Source organism: Gobius niger (assembly GCF_951799975.1).
Source record: "Gobius niger genome assembly, chromosome: 6".
In the NCBI taxonomy this organism is placed as follows: Eukaryota; Metazoa; Chordata; class Actinopteri; order Gobiiformes; family Gobiidae; genus Gobius; species Gobius niger.
This window is the reverse complement of record NC_136857.1, coordinates 23,389,480-23,412,801: the sequence shown is the minus strand read 5'-3', so window position 1 is coordinate 23,412,801 and position 23,322 is coordinate 23,389,480. Positions and strand designations below refer to the sequence as shown.

At 40.1% G+C, this 23,322-nt stretch overlaps 1 long non-coding RNA gene across 1 annotated transcript; it reads left to right on the top strand.

The window, feature by feature from the left end:
* Positions 1 to 15,418: 15,418 nt before the first annotated feature.
* Positions 15,419 to 15,737, top strand: LOC306964585. The gene is made up of 3 exons (XR_013792982.1): positions 15,419 to 15,477; positions 15,551 to 15,588; positions 15,655 to 15,737. It is a non-coding gene; the product is annotated as an uncharacterized lncRNA (long non-coding RNA).
* Positions 15,738 to 23,322: the final 7,585 nt, after the last annotated feature.

Genomic DNA, 23,322 nt, shown 5'->3' with positions numbered 1-23,322 from the left:
CTGGAACACCTCCCGCGGGAGGCGACCAGGAGACATCCGGAACAGATGCCCGAGCCACCTCAGCTGGCTTCTTTCGACGTTAAGGAGCAGCGACTCTACACCAAGCTCCTCTCAGGTAACTGAGCTCCTCACCCGATCTCGAAGGGTGCGCCCAGCCACCCTGCGAAGGAAACTCATTTCGGCCGCTTGTATTCGCGATCTTGTCCTTTCGGTCATGACCCAAATCTCATGAATGTTAGAGAAATAACAATGGTGTTCGAGAGGATGGATGAAAAACAGGCGGCAGTCTGGATGTCTTATGCAGGAGAAGTTTATTTACCATCGGTGCGGGACCCGGAGACATGAACTCGTGACATTGCGCTAGTCCTACCATTCAAGTCTCTCTATGCTTCCACAGAAGAGGGATAAAAACCCTCTCAGCGATACTGATACGCAAGCATTCAGTGGCTGAGAGTGGGCGCCTGAGCACCACAGTCAAGGCCATTACAGAGATAGTACGACTGTACAGCCTGACCCAGTATGATAACTAGCGATTTAATGTTATCCTCTAACAATGACTATAGGTGATTCAAAAATCATCCATTTTTGACATATCCCCCACCCCTACAACACTCATGTGGGCAATGACAGTGAGACCTGGGCAGGGTGATTGCGAAGAACGGCCTTCCCGATCTGAACCCGAGGGGTGTTCTGTTATTGGACTTCTGTGCAAGTCACAGTTTGTCCATAATGAACACTATATTCCGGCACAAGGGTGTCCATCAGTGCACGTGGCATCAGTGTGTGGTCCGGAGCTGGACAACACGCTACTGGACCCAGTTAAAGAGAAAGACGCAGGTAAAGCACCGCCTCCATTCAAACAAACAACATGTGAGTATAGAACTGAATCTGTTGAGTGCTTCAATCGCATCACGGGTCGAGAAGATTGTCCCTGATTCAAAGATGAAAACATGGGGTTTTCCTCCTTCTTTTCCTCTTTGGATTTCATCTGGGTACAGTGATTTCTGCCATCTTAGTGCTGTATGATTTAGGGAAGATTGCAGTATTAATTTTTTAGAGGCATATAGCTGCTATTCCCTAGAATTTCCAGTAGATGACAGTGTCAGATTACTGAAACTGGTCAAGTCACTGGCAGGTGAATAAATAAACAAAGGCTGCATGCTTCAACTTTTACCTTAAAGTCACTGTTTGATTTGTGTCCTGACCAAAGGCCTGGGAGCTTGTGGGTTCTGCGCAGTATCTTTGCTGTTCCTAGAACTGGACACCCGTGGGTGCTGTATGTCTGGAGCACCCACTCAAATCTTTCTGCACCTCTGCGAATTTGCATTGACACCAAAATGATTAAATAACTGCCAAACCTGTAAAACCACTACTCGGTGTTCAGCAAATACAAGGGTGTGGGGCGGTACCAAACATACATGAATGTATAGTTTGCACTGCCCTTTTAGCTCCATAGGTAGTGTGCCGGGCTCTCGACCATGAGGCTGCAGGTCAAATCCCGACTTTGACTTTTTCAAAAAAATTTGACTGCGCAGTCATTGGGAAGAACATAAAACGGCGCCCATGATCCGTAGTGCAAGAGTAGATCACCAATGACTTGCATGAGGCCACCACTATTTGATGTAACACAATTTACAGCAGTGGTGTAGCCTTACATTTTCTTGTAGGTAAGCTCTATTTTTTAAGTTGTATCTAGTCAACAATGAAATCATAGTTGTCACTCAAACTGTTTTACAACAGTTTTCGGTAACGCTTTATAATAAGGGTACATTAATTCATCATGAATTCATTAGAGGTCATGATGATTCATGATGAAATACTCATGAATTCACACCGTTAATTCAGGCAATTTGTTTGCGAGTAAACCAACCAGGAGCAAAGTGAGTGCTCCTCTCACACATGGACAATCTTTGTCATTCTTCTCTCAGTGAAAGTAAATTAGCGCGCACAGCAGAAACGAGGCCTGAAAATGACTTCTGAACACGCTGTGTTGCTCTAAATGTTTGAGCCTTGGGAAATGTTTATCTTTGTAAGTATTAGTGTGTCCAAAGCACCTGTTTAGAAGTTACCAATGTCTCTGTAATGTTATATTTGATACATTTGTCACTAGAGTTTTGGAGTTACTGCTGTATCACATGTGCATTGACTAGCTAGTTGTGTTTAGCATGTTACCTGTAAAATAGATGGTTCGTAATTGCCCCCTTTTTTCTGTATGGTACAGTTACCACATCACACACACTGAAAGTTTCACTAAGACAAAAAAAGCAAGCCTTGTGTCCGGAGTTTCCTTAATGGTGGCTGTCTGGCGACACTGACACGTGACTGACACGTGTTGTGAGGACAGCGCAGCAGTGGTTCTACACCTTGAAGCCCCACCTGTGCATGCTGTAGTCAGGCCACACACCCTAATCCACTGTGGCTACCACAAATATTCAAAGATATTATTGATTATAATATTATCGCCACTAAGTATGTAAAAGTGTATGTTCAGAAATTGGTGTTTTCTGCATATATATATACTTCTTTTAAGGTCCTATTTTATGATTTTTAACCATTTCATTTGCTCAAATAATGTTGCTCATGACCTGACCTTCGGACCAGACAAAGCTGTAGGCCCCCCTTTATGTTGGGAACCAATGGATTAGGGCGTAAACACAGAGATGTTTTTTTAAGGATACCAAGCAGTACACACTGTTTAACTGTTGGTTGGTTATTACTTTAATGACCAACATTGCGATGTATTTTGGGATGTTTGTAAATTGATTTTGAGTTTTAATTGTTAAATTGTTGAAACTGCAACTTCAATTCTGTTGAGGTAATTGTTGCTGTCCTAAACACCTGAAGCTTTTAATCGTCGACTGGACTGTTTGTTGAATTGAGGATTTTTCGTTTTATTCGCAGAAGCTTCTTAGCTCTTGTGAAAATGAAACAGGTAAAAATCAGAAAATGTAACAAGTAAAGCCAAACTCGACACGGCTCCAATAACACTCAGGCCCCTCCTAAAATAGAAGCAACACATCCTCAGATGAACCAACTCAGGCCTGTCAACGATTTACAATACTTACTAAAGCATTGTAACATTTTTGTATTGTGTAATCATAAATTAATAAAAAAGTCTTGAATGTTGATTTAGGCTCTTCTGTGTGTAATTGCTCTCCTAAAACAGGTTCTGTATCTTTTCATTTATCAAAGCTGCAATGCTTCATTTTAAGGGGCACATTCATAGTGAACTCATGATGAACAAACCATGAGATCATTTTTAGTTGTAAGTTTATACAAAGTTTGGTCCTTGGCGTGGTTGGTTTCTTCGCAAACAAAAAAATCATCATGATCATGATTAATTAATCATTATCCTTAATGAGTTCATTGCCTGAATTAACGGTGTGAATTCATGAGTATTTCATCATGAATCATCATGACCTCTAATGAATTCATAATGAATTAAGTCATGAATTCATGTACCCTTATTATAAAGCGTTACCCAGTTTTCTTTCTATTTCTGCTTGCTCTTTCCAATTTTGTTGACCATATTTTCAAACTATTTTTTCGGGTTTTTTGTAGCGAGAGGAGGCAGGTTTACCAAGGGGAATGAGCCTACAGCCTTTTCTCGATTGTTTTTGACATTTCCCTCAATTTTGCCTTAATTCTTTCTTTGCTCTAAACTGTTTTTTCCCCGTTTTTAATAAGAAGAGATGCCCAGTTCAAAATAAATAAAAATAGTCAGGGTTGGGATCAATCTTGCAGTCTCGTGGTTGGGAGCCTGATGCTCTACCTATGGAGCTAAATAAGCAGAGCCAAACAACACCGCTGAAAGTGTATCAATGTTATGAAACGCGTTACGCTCGTGTATTTGCAGAAAATGGTGCAGCAGCATTACAGGATAGAAAATATTTATTGAATCAGTTTGTAATTAAGGCAAATTTTCCTGGGTGTCCAAAGATTAGTCAGGGTTCTCCAGCCACAAAGCAACGTCGATGGGTTAAACAATATTTTGGTCAGACCCGCGTAGTAGGAGGAACACACAGAGCGACGGACAGGAAACAACATCAGAATTTCCTGTGATTGTGCAGTCCAAAAAAAGCTGAATTTGCAGCCAAAAACGTCCAAATTAAAGCTTCTTTCTTTGACAGAGGGGTAGTATAAAGGTGCAGGAGTCTTAATGTGTGGCTTTTGTGAATAAATGTAAAAAATTAATAAATTTAACTCTGACAGAGGCCAACATGCTGCCAGGCTAAAAACTCTGGTTATTTTCACAGTGGATGGGTGGGCCACTTGCAATCATTTTTGGTGAGATAATAATTTGTACATCACTAGGTCAAGCTCGGGAATGTGCATGCGTGCTGTATTGGGTCCATTCCAGTCCAACAAAGTCTGTGAAAGATATGAGGCTTGGAATTTTGTTGAAAATGGTCTCTGAGTATCAAGCTTGGCAAGACCAATAGTCCCAATAGTCTTTCAGAAATCTAAATGATGATCTTTAAGGCCACAAGGGTCTGGGATATTTTGACCGAAATGTGAGAATTTCGAATGAGTACTCGGATATCAGGGGTCAGAAGTTCAAGGGGTATGATTTTGAAGGTTCGAGGTTCGGGCCAAGATGGCTGACTTCTGGTAGCGTTTTGGGGGTCATAATATAATTTTTTACATGTCCTGACGCCGTCTATGTCCCTGGCCAATGTCACCTTTGTTCGATGACATTTTTGTGACCGGGTTCCCATTGATGCCATGTAAAGTGCCTATTTGAGGGGGCGCCACAGAGCCATACTATTTTCTCTCGTGGACCCCACCCAAAATTAGAGCTCGTGGAGCACTCATTTCTGATTCCTGTTCCTTGCGTAACGGTGCACGTTTGGACTACTGTATAATGAATGTTTCTTCGTCACTGTGAGATCAATAAAGGCTAGTCTTATCTTGTCTTATCTTATTAATGTATGGCATAGATGTGGGCCAATGTGAAACCCTCTTGGTTTAGACTGATTAGACCATGTACTTCTCTTAATTTTGAGTGATCCTCTTTCATTCTCATCTCTATTCTCCTAGCTTTTTTTGTGCAATAATAAAAGTTCATTCCAAAAATCCATAATCCATCTCCACCATTTCTCCTGCTGCTGCTCCTGAAGCAGATTTCTGATCCACGTTTATGCTTGAGTCCAGTTCAAACTCTCGCTCCTCCTCCTTTGGCCATAGATCCTCCATCTCAAAACCACAGAGTTGATCATTAATAAGAGCTTGTAGAGTTTTGCATCCGTACCGTACCTACTACTTCATTGACGAGTTAAAAACCTGGCCTGAAGCTCAGCGGTACTGCAGGGATCACTACACTGACCTGGCCACTGTCAGCAGTCTGGAGGAGGCCGCCAGACTGGGGGGACGAGGTCACAGGACTGGATCGGTCTGTACGATGACCCTGAATCAAAGGGGAGATGACTGATGACTCCAAACTCCTGGAGAAGGTCTGGACCACCAGCCCTGGGGGGTACCAGGACTGGATGAAGGATGCGTCATCTGGAAGACTCTTGATAAATAAGTGTGTGCTATTGTGGTTTGATGGAGTGTTGATGGATTCTGCTCTTCACCTTTGTTACACAGGTATGTTTGTGCCTTGAGCTCACACAGTGTAACAGATTATAAACATGCAGCGGTTTTACTGGGCTGTAACTTTTACTTAACTTTTAGTTTTAGTTTTTCCTTCACCTCGTCTCCCGTGGGAGAAATGTGATTTCATCAGGGGGTCAGCTACTTGTTTAGGATACAAATCCAATACAAGCACAACAGAAGAGACATATAGTTCACATGAAGAGCAAAAAGATTCTAATGAGCAGTACATTCACTCTTTACATTAAACCAGGGGTGCCCAAAGTGTGGCCCGGGGGCCAAATGAGGCCCTCAGACCAATTTTCTAATTGAACTGGCAAACATCACCAGAGATGATCATTTTTACAGATGATTTAGAATTCAGTCATTCCGTGCCAAATCACCCAATCACAAATTCCTCTCAGATTTGGATGACTTTTTTTTTTTAGTTCCTCCACATGTGTAATGAACACAAGTGATTTGCTCTTACTCCCAATACTTTTTTTAGACAATTTACAAAACAGGGAGATGGAACCACTGTTTCTGCTCCTGGGTGTTTTTTGCGTTTGTGTGGACGTTTAAAGAGCTGTAGCTCAGTAATAGAATCATGAATAGGGCTAAAATCTGGTCTGTGTCATGTCCACTAAAGACATTTCCAAGAACATTCATCAAAAATGTGCTAGATTGTAAACTTTTAGATTTATGGACTGCTAAAAATGATGAAAAATATTCCCCCAAAATGTCAGGGGCTCCACAAAAGAAGTGTATTGAGTGATTATCTTCATATTCTAGATTTTAGTTCATTAGGATACAACCTTGCAGCAGTAGAAGCAGGATGTCGATCTGATAAAGGGTCTTTGAGTTATAGCTCCACAAAGATGGGTGTTACTTGGAAAAGCTAAAAAACAAACTCTAGACTAGAGCTAGGACTAGTCAACTACTGAGGCAGTTTTTTCACAGATAGAAGCCATATCAGTCAGTCTGTAAGCCAGAAAATGTTCATCTATCTCAAATTCAAATTCAAAAATTCAAATTCAAAAAATGCCATTTTTAGCAGCTTATAAATATTACAATCTAGAAAATATTTTATGATTGTTCCTGGAAATGTCTTTAGTGGACATGACACAGACCAGATTTTAGCCCTATACATGGTTCCATTACTGAGCTACAGCTCTTTAAACGTGCACACAAACGCCAAAAGCACCCAGGAGCAGAAACAGTGGTTACAACTCCGTTTTGTAAATTGTCTAAAGAAATATAAACTATTGGAAGTTAGAGCAAATCCCTTTGCGTGTGTTCATTAAACATTTCCTCCAAATCTGAGAGGGTCACCTGGGAGGCTGTGGGTGAAACCACACAGAATGACCCAATTACACAATTATAACCTGAAAAACGAACATTTTATTCATTCCACTTTAAGAGACACCTGCGCAAGGTTGTGTGGGATGTGCTTCCCCCATGTACACAGTGTTCGCAGCATTAATGTTCAGTAAAGGTCCCTCAAAACAAGCTCCTTGACCCGTGTCATAAAAGCTGTTTAGATGTTGTCATCAATTGTGGTGAACTTGTCGGCATCAAATAAACCTGTATAATTATTATTCTTTGATTGTGTGTTTTAGTGTAGAGGTTCATAATCACTACGGTAAAGGGAGGGAGTAAAAAAATCAATGCATGAGTTTGGGTTTGGACATCCCTGCATTAAACCAATGACTTCATGACTCTGGGCTCACTCTCTGCACCCACACAGACTCACCACCCCACAGGTCATCACTTCTGGACTTTTAACAGCTTCACTGAAACAGCCCACACAAAGTCCCCCAGTACTTCCTCCCTGTGCTGTATTCAGGGTTCAGCACATGTGTGTGGTGATGCATTTATGTACATAAGTAAAGCAGTATTCTTTGAAAAACCAACAAACAACAGCATCAACTCATATCTTTGGGGCTTTATTATGTATAAAACCTGCAGCCCAGTAGTTTCAACCAAACATGTTCTGAAGTTCATGGGATTCTTAGTTTAGTTTTTAGTTTAGTTTGGCTTTATCTAAATCTAAAAGCTTCTTGAAAAAAGCGTCAACAAAAATGAGATGAAAATGTTTGACAAAAACACAACACAAAATCCATAAAAGAGCAAAAGAAAAGTGACAAAAGTGATGAAAATGTGACAAAAATGCAACTAAAAGATAATGGTCAAAAAAGTGACAACAACGTGAAGAAAAAGATCTGTTTAGATGAGTTAAGGAGTTAGCTTTTAGATTAGGTTCATTTGTTTTGAGGTGAAAGAGTAAAAATCCTCCACTGTTCTGAAGATGGAATTCAGCTCTGGTTTGGACTCGTCTGATCCAGAAACAACCAAATGATCCTAAAAAAGGCGACTTCCTTGTTTGAAACTGTGTCACTATAAAAACACTGAGCTGTGATGACTTTGTTCTTCATCTGACAGATCCAGGAACAGTTGGACAAAGCTGGACAGACTGAGGTCAAAGTCACATGGAAGAAACAAAGAGGCTCAACACTGAACTGTAGAACTACACTCTGCTGTTTTAAAGGTGAACCAGATGAATTATAGCCCCAAGCTCTGAATGCACAAACACATGAGCCGAGTGTGGAGGACCAGGAGAGTCCAAACTATCAATCAATCAATTGTTATTCTTATTAAATAATAATTTAATTTACAACAAATGCATAGATTTTTGCTTTTTTATATACATTCATTTGTGTACTTCTTAATACATTATTGTGTAAATGTATTTATTTATATTTTCTTTTTTTTTTCTTTTTTTTCTCATTTTCATCTTTGTACATGTTTTTATTCATGCTTTTCTTTATCCCAGTGCACTAGAGTGTGGCACAATGTGTGGTGTAGTAGGACCAGTTTCTGGGCTCAGCCTTTTCTACCACGACCACTTTTACTATTGATACGACTTATTATTACAGTTGTTGATGCTGCTTCTGCCTCCACAATCACTGATCGTTTTACTTCTACTACAACCATGACTGTTACTACAATACTGCTGTGCTGCTGCTACACCAGACCAACTAGTCCCCTCCTCCTCCTCCTCTGAATACTACTTTTATCCTACTAACCTGTTACTACAAAGAATCTGTCCCCACACATTCTGTCAATGAGCTGAACCCTGACTCAGGACAACATCACTGAGCCTTATTTTCACTGTAGTATCAGTCTAGCTCTGGCTCTTACCAGGTCAGTTTCATGACATCATTTTTTAATTAAATTTGTAAAACAGAAGGAGAAACATTTGCAAATATAATATCATAGCGGTCACAGTTACTATAAGGATCTATTGACCAATGTGTAAATATTGCATGACTTTTTGCATGAGGGAGAAGTTATTATGCAAATATGTTTCCACTGTGCTCTTTTCCTCAGCTAGAGAAGAGAATGGTTTTCAACATCGAGGTAATGTCATGTTATAGTTTTTAAATTAACGCACTGACGACTCATCAATTAATATTCTTTTAAATCAATCACGTGTTTTCTTCTTCCCTCCCCCTTTCAGATTTCAGAGCTTGCTTTTTTATGTTGAAATGAATGTTTTTAGGTTTTTTTTTTAAATTAATTTAAAACAATCTAATGTTTGTTTATAGTATAGAATATTTTTCTGCTGTGAGATCAATAAAGGCTAATCTTATCTTATTAATGTCGGGCAAACAGTAGATTTTCCAGTGGTGCAGGTGGTCAAGCGGGTCGTCTCATGATCGGGAGCTCAGGGGCCCCCATAGGTGCACACTGTCGTTGTGTCCTTGAGCAAGACACTTCACCACCTTGCCTGCAGTGTCTGTGTACACTGGTGTGTGAATGAGAGTGTGGATGAGTGCCTGCCCCTTTCCTGTAAAGCACTTTGAGCCTGATGAAGCTAGAAAAGTGTTATATAAGTTGAGACCATCCCATGTGAAACCTTCTTGCCCCAGAGAGTCCATTTACAGCCCTGATAAAACCATGTCCTTCGCTTCATTCACACAGTTTTGAGTGATCCTCTTGTGCTCTGATCTCTATTTTCAGAAGTTCTAGTACCCCCCAGGGCTGGTGGTCCAGACCATCTCTAGGGGTTGGAGTCATTCAGGGTCATCGTACAGACCGATCCAGTCCATGCCAGGCGGCATGGTAGCACAGCGGTTAGCGCCTCCGCTTCACAGCTAGAAGGTCCCGGGTTCGATTCCCACCAGGACGGGGTCTTTCTGTGTGGAGTTTGCATGTTCTCCCCGTGTCTGCGTAGGTTTCCTCCGGGTACTCAGGTTTCCCCTACCACTAAAAACATGTGCAATAGGTGAATCCTCCAGCCAGGTGATTCTGACCACCAGCCTGGCTCCACGTCATGGAGATGGGTCCCCGGGCGCGGCACTGCCGTCGACCACTGCTCCATACGGGTTGCCCCAGCGGCATCGAAGGATGGGTTAAATGCAGAGGACAAATTTCCCTACGGGGACAATAAAGGAACCCAACAAACAAAAACAAAGTCCTGTAACCCTCTCCCTCCAGTCTGGCGGCCTCCTCCAGACAGCTGACAGTGGCCAGGTCAGTGTAGTGATCCCTGCAGTACTGCTGAGCTTCAGGCCAGGTTTTTAACTCGTCAATGAAGTAGTAGTTACGGGACTGATGCAAAACTTTACAAGCTCTTGTTAATCATTTGAGATCAAGGATTTATGGCCAACATTTGACATTTGACCTTTTGTGTACACTATTAGGGATAGAGTGTCCTCCACTTGCAGCAGGGGAAATGGTGATGGATTCTAACTGCTCTTCACCTCATCCTTTTGGTTATTACACAGGTATGTTTTACTGAGTTACTTTTCCTTCACCTCGTCTCCCGTGGGAGAAATGTGATTTCATCAGGAGGTCAGCTGCTCATTTACGATACAAATCCATACAAATACAAGCACAACAGAAGAGACATACAGCTCACACCAAAATAATTCAAATGAGCAGTACATTCACTCTTTACATTAAACCAGGGGAGCCCAAAGTGTGGCCCGGGGGCCAAATGGGGCCCGCAGACCGTGATGTACATCAGCAGAGATGATCATTTTTACAGAAATATTAAGAAAATTATATATTTCACACAAATTTGACCTGAAAAACTAACGTTTCATTCAGTGACATCACAGCCTAAGTAAAGGTCTGATAATAATATGTTTACCTTAAAATGTGTAAAAAGTCATGTGTCTAAAGTAATAAAAAAATGCCATTTGACATTTACTGAAGTAACACAAAGAGTAACAAAGTGCTGTGTAACTGTTCCTGGAAAACAAAGGAGTGTGTGATAAAAAATGACTCCAAACAGAAGTATTGAAAGTATTGCGATACTTGATAAAGTCGATCGAAAATCGATACTTGGTGTTGCAGCACAAAGTATTGCAATCCAAGTCTGATCTGATATTTTGTCCCAGCCCTAATATTTACTGCACTGAGCACCGATTTGCCCCTCCATAAAAAAGGTTGGACATCCCTGCATTAAACCAATGACTTCAGCGCTCTGGGCTCACTCTCCACATCTATAGGCAGTTTGCTTGGAGCAGGGCCGATTTTCTTTGCTGTCAAATCAATTCTTTCAAAAGGTTTAATTTCTGTGTCCCCTAGTCTAAATATAGATAGTCCTTTGTTCTTCTATGGACCGTCTGATCTGATTTATTTGGCTTAAATTCTGGGTAATTGTTAATTTGACTTACAAAATTGTGAAAAGTAGTGTCATTACCCACACATTTCTATTTTTCCATTACTACTACTAGCTTCTCGCCTCTATTTCTTTCCATTTTCCATCATAATTTAAAATGATGTGATATAGAAACATTGACTCTCACTGTGGCATTTGGATTTTTCTATAAAGCCTTCATCCAGTTGATAAATGCTACATGTTTTCCATATTTTGTTAGAGTTTCAAACAGATAAGGCCATGAGACCGTTATCGAACACTGCAAAAAGTAATTAACTAGACTAGTATAAACATCTCAATTTGAGCATAACAATCAAATTTTTTGTTGTTTTGACTATTTAAGATGTTGTTGGGCATTTGTCCTGGATTATTTCACTTGTTCTGAGATGTTTCTGACTCATTTCAATACATTCCGTCCTTATTTCAGGTAATTTTCTTTGCCAATGGGGTAAGACAATTGTTCTTATCCCATTGGCAATTTTACTTTCTTATTTCAAGCGAGATTTACATTAGAACTGGTCTGAAATGTCCTCAAACAAGCAAAGTAAACTTGGTCCGATCAGGAATGTGTCTAAATGAGTGAAAACCACTCAAAACAAGATACATTTCCTCAATTCCAGTCATTTAAGCCAATGCTTGATATTGACTTTTTGCAGTGAAGGCCTTCTCTGCATAGCGTGAGGATTCCTATAGGTATGTATGCTTCTATATGCAGTACATTTAAAGTTCTTGTAACATTATCTACAACATACCTTTGTCCCATAAACCCGGCTCAGTCAGGCTTTACAAGAGAAGCTGTTAATTTCAATAACCTATTGGCCAGTTTTGCAGTAATTTGAGTTTGAATTTTCTTATTTTGTTTTGAAGGTGAATCTTTTGAAAAACTCGAGCTTTTAGAGGGAGTTACTTCATCGCTCTCTTTATAATTGTACAGTTGTTCGTAATATGTGGCCAATTGATTTGCAATTTCCTCTTCATTTCTTAGAATTTGATCCATGTCCATTTGTTCCACCAGGGCTTGATTTTGTTGCTTTATGATTTTATACACAAGAATATTTGTCGCCCGAGATCGTCTGTTTGAACATCAACATGATATAATCATTTGTTTTTATTGTAGCGATATTGTTAGTAGTTTTATCTTTCTCATTCTGCTCAACCTCTTTCTCAACTTTTTCTCTTGATTCATCCGTTTTTTACAGAAAGAAGCATAAGCTCTGATTTCCCCTCTTAAAACAGCTTTTAGACTTTTTCCCAGAGGAGAACTGGATTTACTTCCTCACCATTTAACTCTATATATTCTTTCATTATTTCACTTCAAATGATCTTCTATAAGTAATGAGTTATTAAGTCTCCAAATGCATGATGTTTTCTTTTGCTCTATGTTAAGTGTCATTTGGACAGGGGCATGATCTGAGAGATTTATTGTTCCTATTTTAATCTTTTCTACCCGGTTACATCTTTTGAAAACATAAAAAAATAGTTTCCCGAAACCGGAGAGAAAAAAGTATAATCTCTCATCATTAAATGTTGGCTCTTTTCGAGCTTTATGCTTGGTTTTGTTTTGTGAGTCCACAAGAAGGCCTTTGGTTTGTTCAACACTTAGATCAATGATCTTTTCGATCACACTTCTTCAGGCAGGTTGTACATGAAGTAATGTTAGATGTTTTCCTTCCTTCTTCCATTAACTAATACAAATCGACCTTCCTTTTATATAGTTGTTTTTTCCACCTTGAATGGTATTTTATTTAATCATTATGATGACTCCTTTTCTTGAGTGAAATGATGAATAAAACTCTTTCCTGATTTCACAGGCTCAACCATGGGGGACATTTGCTGGACACAGAATTCAAAACACAGTTGAGTTGATGACGAACACCAGCCAATCACGATCTACACCCTCCTCATCGTGACTCTCATGCAGTAAATATTTAAATGAATGATCTGAATGAACAGACGCAAGTGAACAGACCTGGCTGTCAGACTGGACACAGCAGTGGGTAAGTTTGCACTAAATGTAAAGCTTTGAATGTGTAGATGCTGCTATAGAATGGCTACTGCAGATTGACTTCATTTACCTTTAACATAATCTCTCACAATATTTTTCAAAGGTTTGAGAAGAAAATGCAAAACCAACTATTATTTTCCATCTCCCTCTGGGGTAAGACTTCACAAATAATGTTCAATTTAAAAATATGGTGGAAATAATAATGACTTAAATCTTCTAGGGCTATGGGGGCTCCTGGGCACTTATGGAGAAACTGTTGAGTACCGCTTCATAAGTGAGCCTAAGAAGTGGACTGAAGCTCAGCAGTACTGCAGGGATCACTACACTGACCTGGTCACTGTCAGCAGTCTGGAGGAGGCCGCCAGACTGAAGGGACGGGGTAACTGGACTGGACCAGCCTGGATCGGTCTGTACGATGACCCTGCCTCATGGAAAAGGGTGATGGCCAATGACTCCAACTCCTGGAGATGGTCTGCCACTGGGACCACCAGCCCTGGGGGGTTCCAGAACTGGGACAGTGGTGAACCAAATCACTTTAGCATTCAACAGAAATGTGTGATGATTTATGATGGATATTGGAGCGACTCTTCCTGTTCTTGGATCTTTCCTTTTGTTTGTTCCACAGGTATGTTTGTGTCTTGTTGTTACTGTATTATTTGCCGCATTAATTGTAATTCAATCTTGAGTAAGAAATAAGTCAAAGCTGCGTTTATGGGTTTTATTACCTTCACTCTGGCTGAGGCAAATGGTTCTCAACTGGTGGGTCACTATTTTCACTCTCGTTAATAAACAACAGTGTTTTGATTAAACACTTCAACACAGGGTTAAACTGATGAATGTTTTATTATAGGTTTAAGTTCAGATTTTTCATTAAATTGTAGGTCGGGAAGAATCTAAACTCTAACACATTAAAGATGAGTCTGAAAGTTAAACCAGTTGAGAAGAACCACTTGCAAAGAAATGTTCTGAAAAGCACAAAACTCATGTATTAGTTTAGCAGCTCATTTACTCTTCTGTGGCCAAACTGTCTTTGCTCTGCCTGATCCCATCTGACCTCAGAAGATAAACAGGGAAGGTTTAAGGTGCACAGAGTGAACTGAATCATATTAATGTTATATCAATGAAACATTAAACACAAATAATAAATAACTCTAACCCCTGTGGTCCTTGATCTTGACAGGGAAAGGAGCTCAGAAGACATTTGCAGTAGTTAATTCCACAGCTTCCTGGGAGGAGGCTTTGGACCAGTGCAGAGACAGAAACTCAGAGCTGGCAATGATCGAGAGTTTTGCTGAAAACAGTGAGGTGACTTATCTTGTAAAGTCTTCAGGCCGTTCTAAAGCTTGGATCGGCCTTTACAGAGAGCCCTGGAGGTGGTCCGACAACACTCCTGTTAATTTCACAAACTGGATATCTGTGAAGGATGATATCAGAGGTCTGAGCTGTGTAGCTGAGACCGCAGACCATCTGTGGAGCCCTGTACACTGTTATAAATCACTGCCCTTCTTCTGCCAAGCAGGTAAAGCAATATTTACAACCATTATTAGTCAAAATGTGACTGAAGCACAATCACAACTCTATGTTTTGATTTGTAAAACACATGGACCAGTAGGGGAGGACAGCACGTGTCTTTGTGATTCCAGAAGACTCGCTGTAATATAGAGTCCTATGCAGACTTTACATCGACCAACAACAACATAAAATACTGATTCCAGAGAGGCCGGAGCTTCTCACTTTGTGGTCTGACAACTTTGTCTCGTTTTGTGTTCAGCTCAGTCGAACTCTCCAGCAAGTGTCGTCAATCCCACCCACAGTCCTGATCCAAGTCTTAATCCAGACTCGAACTCCACCATCAGGCCTGAATGTGATCAGCAGTCTATGACAACAAAGGGTATTATCTAGTTCGCAACAATAGAAGAAGTATCAATTTTAACCACGCTTTTTTTTTAAAGTTTGAGCTTTTATCTTTGATTGACAGGCTGTTCAGCTCAGTCAATCCCTCCAACAAGTGTCGTCAATCAGTCTACAGACCCAGACACAATGACCAAAAAGGGTATTATCTAGTTCGCAGCAATGAATTTAACTAAAAACATGCTAATGAAACCATTTCCTCCCTCAGAAACTGTGCTGCTTGTTTCTCTGACTGCAGCTGGGACTCTGATGCTCACCTCTGCAGCTGTGATCACGCTTTACCTTTACATCAAGAAAAAGATCATCAAGCCTCAAGGTCGGGCAGATACTTTTTTCTTCTTAACTTTGAATGTGAGAGCCAAGAATCACAGTGTTTTACTCTTTCCTAGAACCTCCCAAAATCCCAGAGTGTGAGGAAACCTCCGAGGTAAGTTATAATGTAGATGGAAATGTCTCACTAAAGTTTATAAATGGCTTTGAATATTTCTCACAGGACGTTTATGAGAATGTCCCTGCTTAAGACGGCACCTATGAAAGTCTCTGCCTGGACTCCATCGACCCAAACCAGACCTACAGCACTTTCTCTGTCCAGCAGGGGGCTCTATTGTAACTACAGTCAAGGCTGCTCTTTTTTTAAAATATATATATTTTTTAATATATAAAGGAATTGTATATATCTAAGTAATAGTGTGTACGTTATGCATGGGATATTTTATTATATTAATTATATTAATTTATACCATGGTCTGGGTGAATACTCGATTGGCTGGTGGGATCGGTTAAAAGTAGTCCGGCAACAGTTAAATCACGTTCTGTATCACTCCACTGCTATATCACTTCCATAGTAACGATAAACAATTGAGCTGGAACTAGCTCCAGGTAAAACAGATTCAAAAGTGAAATAACACCTATACCCAAAAACACACAAAAAAACAAACAGGCCGCAATGAACACTTTAAGTTTGTGGGACCATGGTATAAGCGGGATAATGCCCTCCGTTATTTCTGATAATGGACACCTCGGAGGGCATTATCCCTTTCCTGTAATGAATGGTATAAACTTTGACCCCTATTTTATTGTGTGATATATAGATAAATTACTCTCATGTATCTGTCAAGGAGGGCTAATGTTAATATGACTTGTTGATTGAAAATGAATAAACTTCCTCTATAATATATTAACCCGCAAAGCACCTTGAGTCATTTCCTTCCTGTGTGACTTTCTATTGTAGAGTTTCAGAAGTTAATAGCACATTGAGATGACTTCTCAAATGCTAAACAACCATACACACTTTTTTTTCAAATATGTGTCTAAAGTAAATGTGAGAACAAAACAAAATCTTAATGAGTGAGAAAATACCAAGGTTAGACCTGGGTTGGTTAACACACTTTTTTTTGTAGAGTCCTCTCATCCACACAGCGGACCAACAAGAGCCACACTTCCATTAAATGAAAGCTTAAACCCTTGAGCTGATAGTCATCCCTTGTGCCGTGTTAAGGGAAACCCGTGTATCGGAGGGTATACTTGTTGCGATAACTTTTGCTGTGTTTCTTCAATTCCCATAAAAATTGGCACAGAGGTGTGTTTTTTCATGCTTTTAAACATATCTGAGTTTCTTCCATGATAAACTCTGCTAAACTCTTGCTGCTTGTTACAGTTGTCATTGCTAGTACGGGCTACTGCCTTTAAAGGATGTGTATCATGCTATTTTAGCCATTCCAAAGTTAAGTATAGGCTTTTATATGAATGATTGTACCTCTACCGCTATTGAGCACTCATTTTTGTGATAAATATAAGTGTTTTCTGGAGGTATTTTTCAAACCCGGAAGACACAACGCTTCGATTCAGTTAACTCCGCCCCCTCTCTCCGCACATACAACTTTACCGTAATATAAATAAACAGCAATAAGTGAAGATACTTCACGATGCAGTTATACGGAGTTGTAATCTGCAACACAACTTCATAAATTTCAAACACACACAAGCTAACACACAAGCTAATACACGTTTGGATTGACTCACTGCTCTGGTCCATCACTGTTTACATTGTGGGACTCACGTTGGTTATAAAAGTTAATCCACTTTGGTTCTGGCGAAGGTTCACCAAACATCCATCAGAGACAGTCACAGAGAAACAATATTTTGGTGATAGTCGCTGAATCCCGGAGAAAAAAACAACTTCTGACGTGTGGCCTCTTTAGGAAGGTTGAATCATAGACTGTATATATACTCCTGTCCACGTAGCCAAACGCGCTTCTTTTTCTCCGTCCGTGACATTATCGTTAGGTAAGAATAAAGAACAGACAGGTGTGTCCAGAGTAGGTAACGAGCTCCATCTTCACAGCTGCAGCGCAAACATGACGTCTGTTCAGACGCTCAAGGCGATGTGTTTGTTTTGGCCACAGCTGACCTGGAAGCACCTCGGGCACTTTATTTATTTCTTACAACAGAAATAATGAAAAGGCTGTTTTACAAATTAAAATCCGTCCGTAAGCATATAATTATGACATTGCATTACAGACGTCGAGCACTTCCGTTCCGCTGTTACGACACAACTGAACACTCAGTCGTTCACCAGGAGAGGGCGGAGCAGCTGCTCAGAGAGCAGGATTCAGGAGGATTACTGAGAGCTGCGTGAATGAAGCCACAAACCACTCTGGGGGTGTTTTTGATAAGGAAATAGCATAACAACATGGCTAAAAGCTCCAAGAAGTCGATGTTACATGATGTAGGACCTTTAAAATATGCTTATTCATGGTAATTATATTACAATTGCAATAAATCAGTGTTAATATGAAGAAAATTACATCTGATGTCAATGTAAAGTCTGACTTTAACTTAAATGTGTTAAAAAGACAGAAGTGTCCATTCATCAAAGTAAATGCAACTTTGAAATGCTGTAAAAGAAAAAAACATTGTAAAAAGGGGATACACTAGTGTTTGTCACGGTGTTTCCACGTGTGCCAGGATCCGTCACACCACAGGAACAAGTGAACGGTGAGGCGGCGATGAAACAACATCCAAAGCTCACAGTACAATATTTACTGAGATATCGGGGAGTGTTGTACAAATACTACTATATTTTTCTAGAAAATGGAGTTTGTGGGAAGTGCTTTGTGAACACATTTACAATGACTGTCCCTAAGTCACTGCTTGGCCCCATTGAAGCTTTGATGAGACACATGCTGCCCATCGGGGGGGCCCGTGTTCAGCTATAGCGAATGCCTCAGCGATAGTGAATCCTTCTGTGCAGACTTTAAAAAACATCATTCTGTCCTGATTTATTCGTTTATTCTCGTCCTCCGCTGACAGAGGCAGAGCCATGTTGAGCCCGCTCTGGCAGGTGAATGCGGGTCACGGCACCAACACAACCACAACTCAAAGGGGCGTGATTGTGCCGCAGAAAATGCTGGAAAAATACACTTTTATTAAAAATGAGCAGCGGGTCGGATTAAATTGCTTGGTGGGCCAGGGTTTGCCCAGGTCTGCTCTAGGGGTGATGAGACTTTGAACCCTAGCAGTTAGTGCCTACTGTCATCCAATTCTTCTCTTTGGTTAATTATAGAATTGAATTAGTCTTGGAGTCACCGTGGGTGCCTCCAGGTTTGATGTTGGTTCCTGCCTGGTTTATTCCTTGATAAATCTCTTTGGAATAGTTGTTCGCTCAAATGTCAAATCCTCAAATGAAGCTTCTATGTCCTGATCCCAGCTCCTAACCCTTATGACGTAATAAGGTCAACTGTTAGATCTCTATGCAGTTAGGAACTATTCACAATCTGACTGTTCTTACCCAGGGCGGAAAACACAGGGGAAGTGACATCACCAACAGCTGTGTCATGAAAAACTACATCTCCCATATTGTATTGGACTACAAAAAACACTCCTACTGCTGCCACGGACTATAATGACTCAAATATGAACCACATATACTGAGATATGAAGCCACACAGAAAACAGATATTCCTTCCACACCTACAGCTTCATCACAGAAATAAAGAATGTTCTAATCAAATATTCCACCAAATCCAGTCCTTTGGTTCATCCTCAGAGAAAGATGCATTAAAGGAATAGGCCACCGTTTTTACATACTGAGATATGTTCATGAGCTTTGACGAGTTGATGCGTAACTGTCTATACGGTCTATACACGTGCGCTCAGTCACGCAAAAAGACCAAAGATTTCCCATTTTAAACATTTAAAGCGAATGTAAGAATGTGGAGAGATTTGCGTTTGGAAACAATGACCTAAACTTATTTGTGTGTTTTATTATAAAGCTAGTGGAGCAGCTGTTTCTATTGGTCTTATTTCTGTCTTGTAATCTTGCTCCCAGTGGAGCAAAAATAATTACAGATTTGCTTATTCAGAAATAACAATTTTCAGCATATTGAAAATTTCATATTGTATATACAAAAAAACATCCCTTTCAAACCTTTCACAGTGATTTTTTTTTAATGCTATGAAGGCGGTTAACACTCATACTGTAATAATATCACAAAATGACTAAAGTTTCCCAAACGATTTTCACAGTTGTCTCTTTGAAACATTGGAGTACAAAGCCTCTTCTGTTCGAACTGTAGAGTAGAGCACTGCCTCCGTCTGACTGCAGGGGGCGCTCGTCCCATGGAAATTCACCTCAGAGTAAAGCACCGTGTCCACCTGCAGAGACCAGGCACCACATCTCATCAGGACTGAACTGGTGCATTTCTATTATTGTGTAACAATCATCCGGCACGAGCACATGAGTAGTAGCATTAAAGGAACAGGCAACCGTTTTTACATACTGAGATATGTTCTTACCTTAGCTTTGACGAGTTCTTTAGGACCTGTCTGATCTTCACCCGTGCCTTCAATCACGTAAACACAGCGCAGACGGCGTTAGCATTTAGCCTCTCCCTCTCTCCACTATAGCTCCAAAACTGGTCAAGATAGAAGCTACCAAGCTCTTCCTCGTTTTCCCTATTATATTATATTATATTATAAATATGGTTACGTGAAGGAGTAATTTGGCATCCGCACAGTAAAGTGAAGATTATTGCGTGGATTTCGAACTACTCCTGGTATTATTAGGCCTTACAATATAGTTCCCCCTTTTATCCGCTTAGAAAATCCACATTGTTTAATTTTATGTAATTATACTTTGTAGTGTAACACTTCACGTAACCATATTTAAATAGGGAAAACGTGGAAGAGCTTGGTAGCTTCTATCTTGACCTGTTTTGGAGCTATAGAGGAGAGGGGGAGAGGCTAAATGCTAACGCCGTCTGTGCTGTGTTTACGTGACTGAAGGCACGGGGGAAGATCAGACAGGTCCTAAAGAACTCGTCAAAGCTAAAAGAACATATCTCAGTATGTAAAAATGGTGGCCTATTCCTTTAAGGTGAATAGGGAAACCTTTTTTTGGCCTTGTGTAAGAAATGTGCGGTGTTAAACATGCCTTGCCTTTTATATCAAGCAATTTGACACTTTTGTTGTAGATTATTGCGAAATATCGAATCAGTGCAATACATTAACATGTCACAATAAAGATTTGTTCTTTTTTGTTTACAGGTGAAAGTTTATAAGAGATCAATTTGGTCCAAAACTTGATAATCTCCCCTTTAAGCAGTAGACTGTGTTGGCAGTTACATACCAATATTAAAGTGACCTGCAAGAGCACATGTTCAAACAAACCACATTAGCAGAAAGGGACGTTTCTCACCCACAGCTTCCTCCATGTAACCGACACTTGAAGTTTTAGAATTTCTCATGGTTTCAGATCATGTGACCCACCTGCGCATGAGCTGGAGCTGAGGCCAAGCTGTAAATGTCAGAACCATCGGTGGATCTGCTCTGGACCTGCTGCTCTGGGACCTCCACTCTGTCCACCTGAAATAAATCCGTAATATTCTAATAATTATCAATGAGTCCCAGGTCAGTATCAGTATCATGTACATTAGAGTCTCCATGAGGTTTTGACACACACAATATCTAATTGTAATATTCAAGCCTGTTCTTATGCCCGCCCCCTTCAGATTGGAGCCCCTTGGCAATCGCCCCGTTTGCTAATACTTTTGTGACGGCACTGACACACCCTCACATCCACACATTCATTATGGGGCATTTAGATTCTCCACTTTACATTTACAATATGTTTCTATCATTTTGATCTCACCTGCGGGGCAGCAGGTTCTGCATTAAGGGAAATATCTGCAAAATGAGAAGGTAAAATGCTGGGATAAAATGTTTTTTGTCACAATAGTTTAAAGGTGGAGCTACTGTTTCACCTTTTGGTTTGATCTTTTTCTTCTTGTGCCATATGAGCAGAGTGACAGTGAAGAGGACCACAGTCAGTGTGAGAGTCAGACCCACGTACAGCAGCTGACCTGGAGAGAAAAATCAGGGCTTCTGTTCTGCTGCTACACGGGCAACTATGCTGTTTACAGATATTAGTAAACCATGCAGCCACTGGTTCATAATGCAGGTTTGCTTGTTTTCATGAGAACACATACGTTTCACATAATACTTAAAGGGACTATAAGGAGTTTAAAAATGTTAAAATTAAGTATTTTCCTCCCCCTACATGTTCCAGCCATGTCCTAATGTGTAGAATGAGCCCAGACCTGTTCACCACAACTGCCTCTAAAATCCTGTACGGTCACTCAAAAATGTGTCACTTCGGCCCGAATTGCCGTCATGCACGAGCTTAATATAGAAGGTGCAGTTACACATGTGGCCTGAGGTGGCAGTAGTGAGTATAAAATGGCGAACTTGCTTCCAGCCCCTTTAAAAAACACTCCTTACCTGTAGCTATAGAGGCGTGACTATCAACAGGAAGAGGTGCCGATGATCCAGAGGGACTGTGTGTAGGACTGACAGAGGTTGCTATTGTTGTTGTTGTTGTTGTTGTTGTTGTTGTTGTTGTTGTTGCCGTCGTTGTCACTGGAGGATCAACAGGAGCAGGTGTCTTCACTGTTGATGGGGCTGAACCGATACAAAGACAGATTTATCAGACCTTCAACAGAATGTTATATTTAACACACTTCCTGTTTCATTTCTCTTCGAATGTAAAACACATATAACATTTCAGTGTGTGCCTGAACTCCAGGGGCGGACTGGGACTGAAAAACAGCCCTGGACTCTGACCAGCCTGGCCCAAATTAGCGTAATTGTGCACTTCCACAAATACATATTTTAACCTCTAACCACCCGCCTAAACCAAATGCATTCTGTCCTCTTTCGGCTGTGTAACACCTCATTTGAAAGCTAAGACCCACAAAACTGACCTTTTTCCTCGCGCTGGTGCTGTGTTGTGTCACCTTTCGTATGTTTTTTTGTCTTTCTTTTTTTTCATTTTTTTTCATTTTTGTGACATTTTTGTTGAATTTGTGTCACTTTTTGGTTGAGCTTTTTGTCACTTTTTGTTGAATTTTTGTAATTTTTTTGTTGAGTTTTGTCACATTTTTGTTGAATTTTTGAGTTTTTGTCACATTTTTGTTGAATTTTTGTTACATTTTTGTTGAGTTTTTGTCACATTTCTTTTGCATTTTTGTTGAGTTTTTGTCACATTTTTGTTGAATTTTTGTTACATTTTTGTTGAATTTTTGTCACATTTTTGTTGAGTTTTTGTTCCATTTTTGTTGAATTTTTGTTGAGTTTTTGTCACATTTTTGTTGATTTTTTGTCACATTTTTGTCACATTTTTGTTGAATTTTTGTCACATTTTTGTTGAGTTTTTGTTCCATTTTTGTTGAATTTTTGTTGAGTTTTTGTCACATTTTTGTTGATTTTTTGTCACATTTTTGTCACATTTTTGTTGAGTAACAACATTTTTGTTGAATTTTTATTTATTTTTTCTATCATTTTTTGCTGTGTTTTTTTGTCCGTGTTTTTCTCATGTTTTCATCCTCGCTATTTTGATGCTTTTCTTTTTAGCCTTTAGATTTGGGTAAAGCTCGGTGGAGGCGGGACTGGTGGCCCTCGAGCCAGTGGCCCTTCTGTGCTCTTCCAGAATGGACACATGGCCAGTCCGCCCCTGTCTAACTCCATTATCTCACTTACAAACATGTGGGACCAACATTTGACTGGAGCCTCTATAGTAAACACTACATGAAAACTGGATTCATTGATTATAAGAAATCTGAAATGACGCAAACTGAGAAGTGATTCTGAATGGGTTTATAAA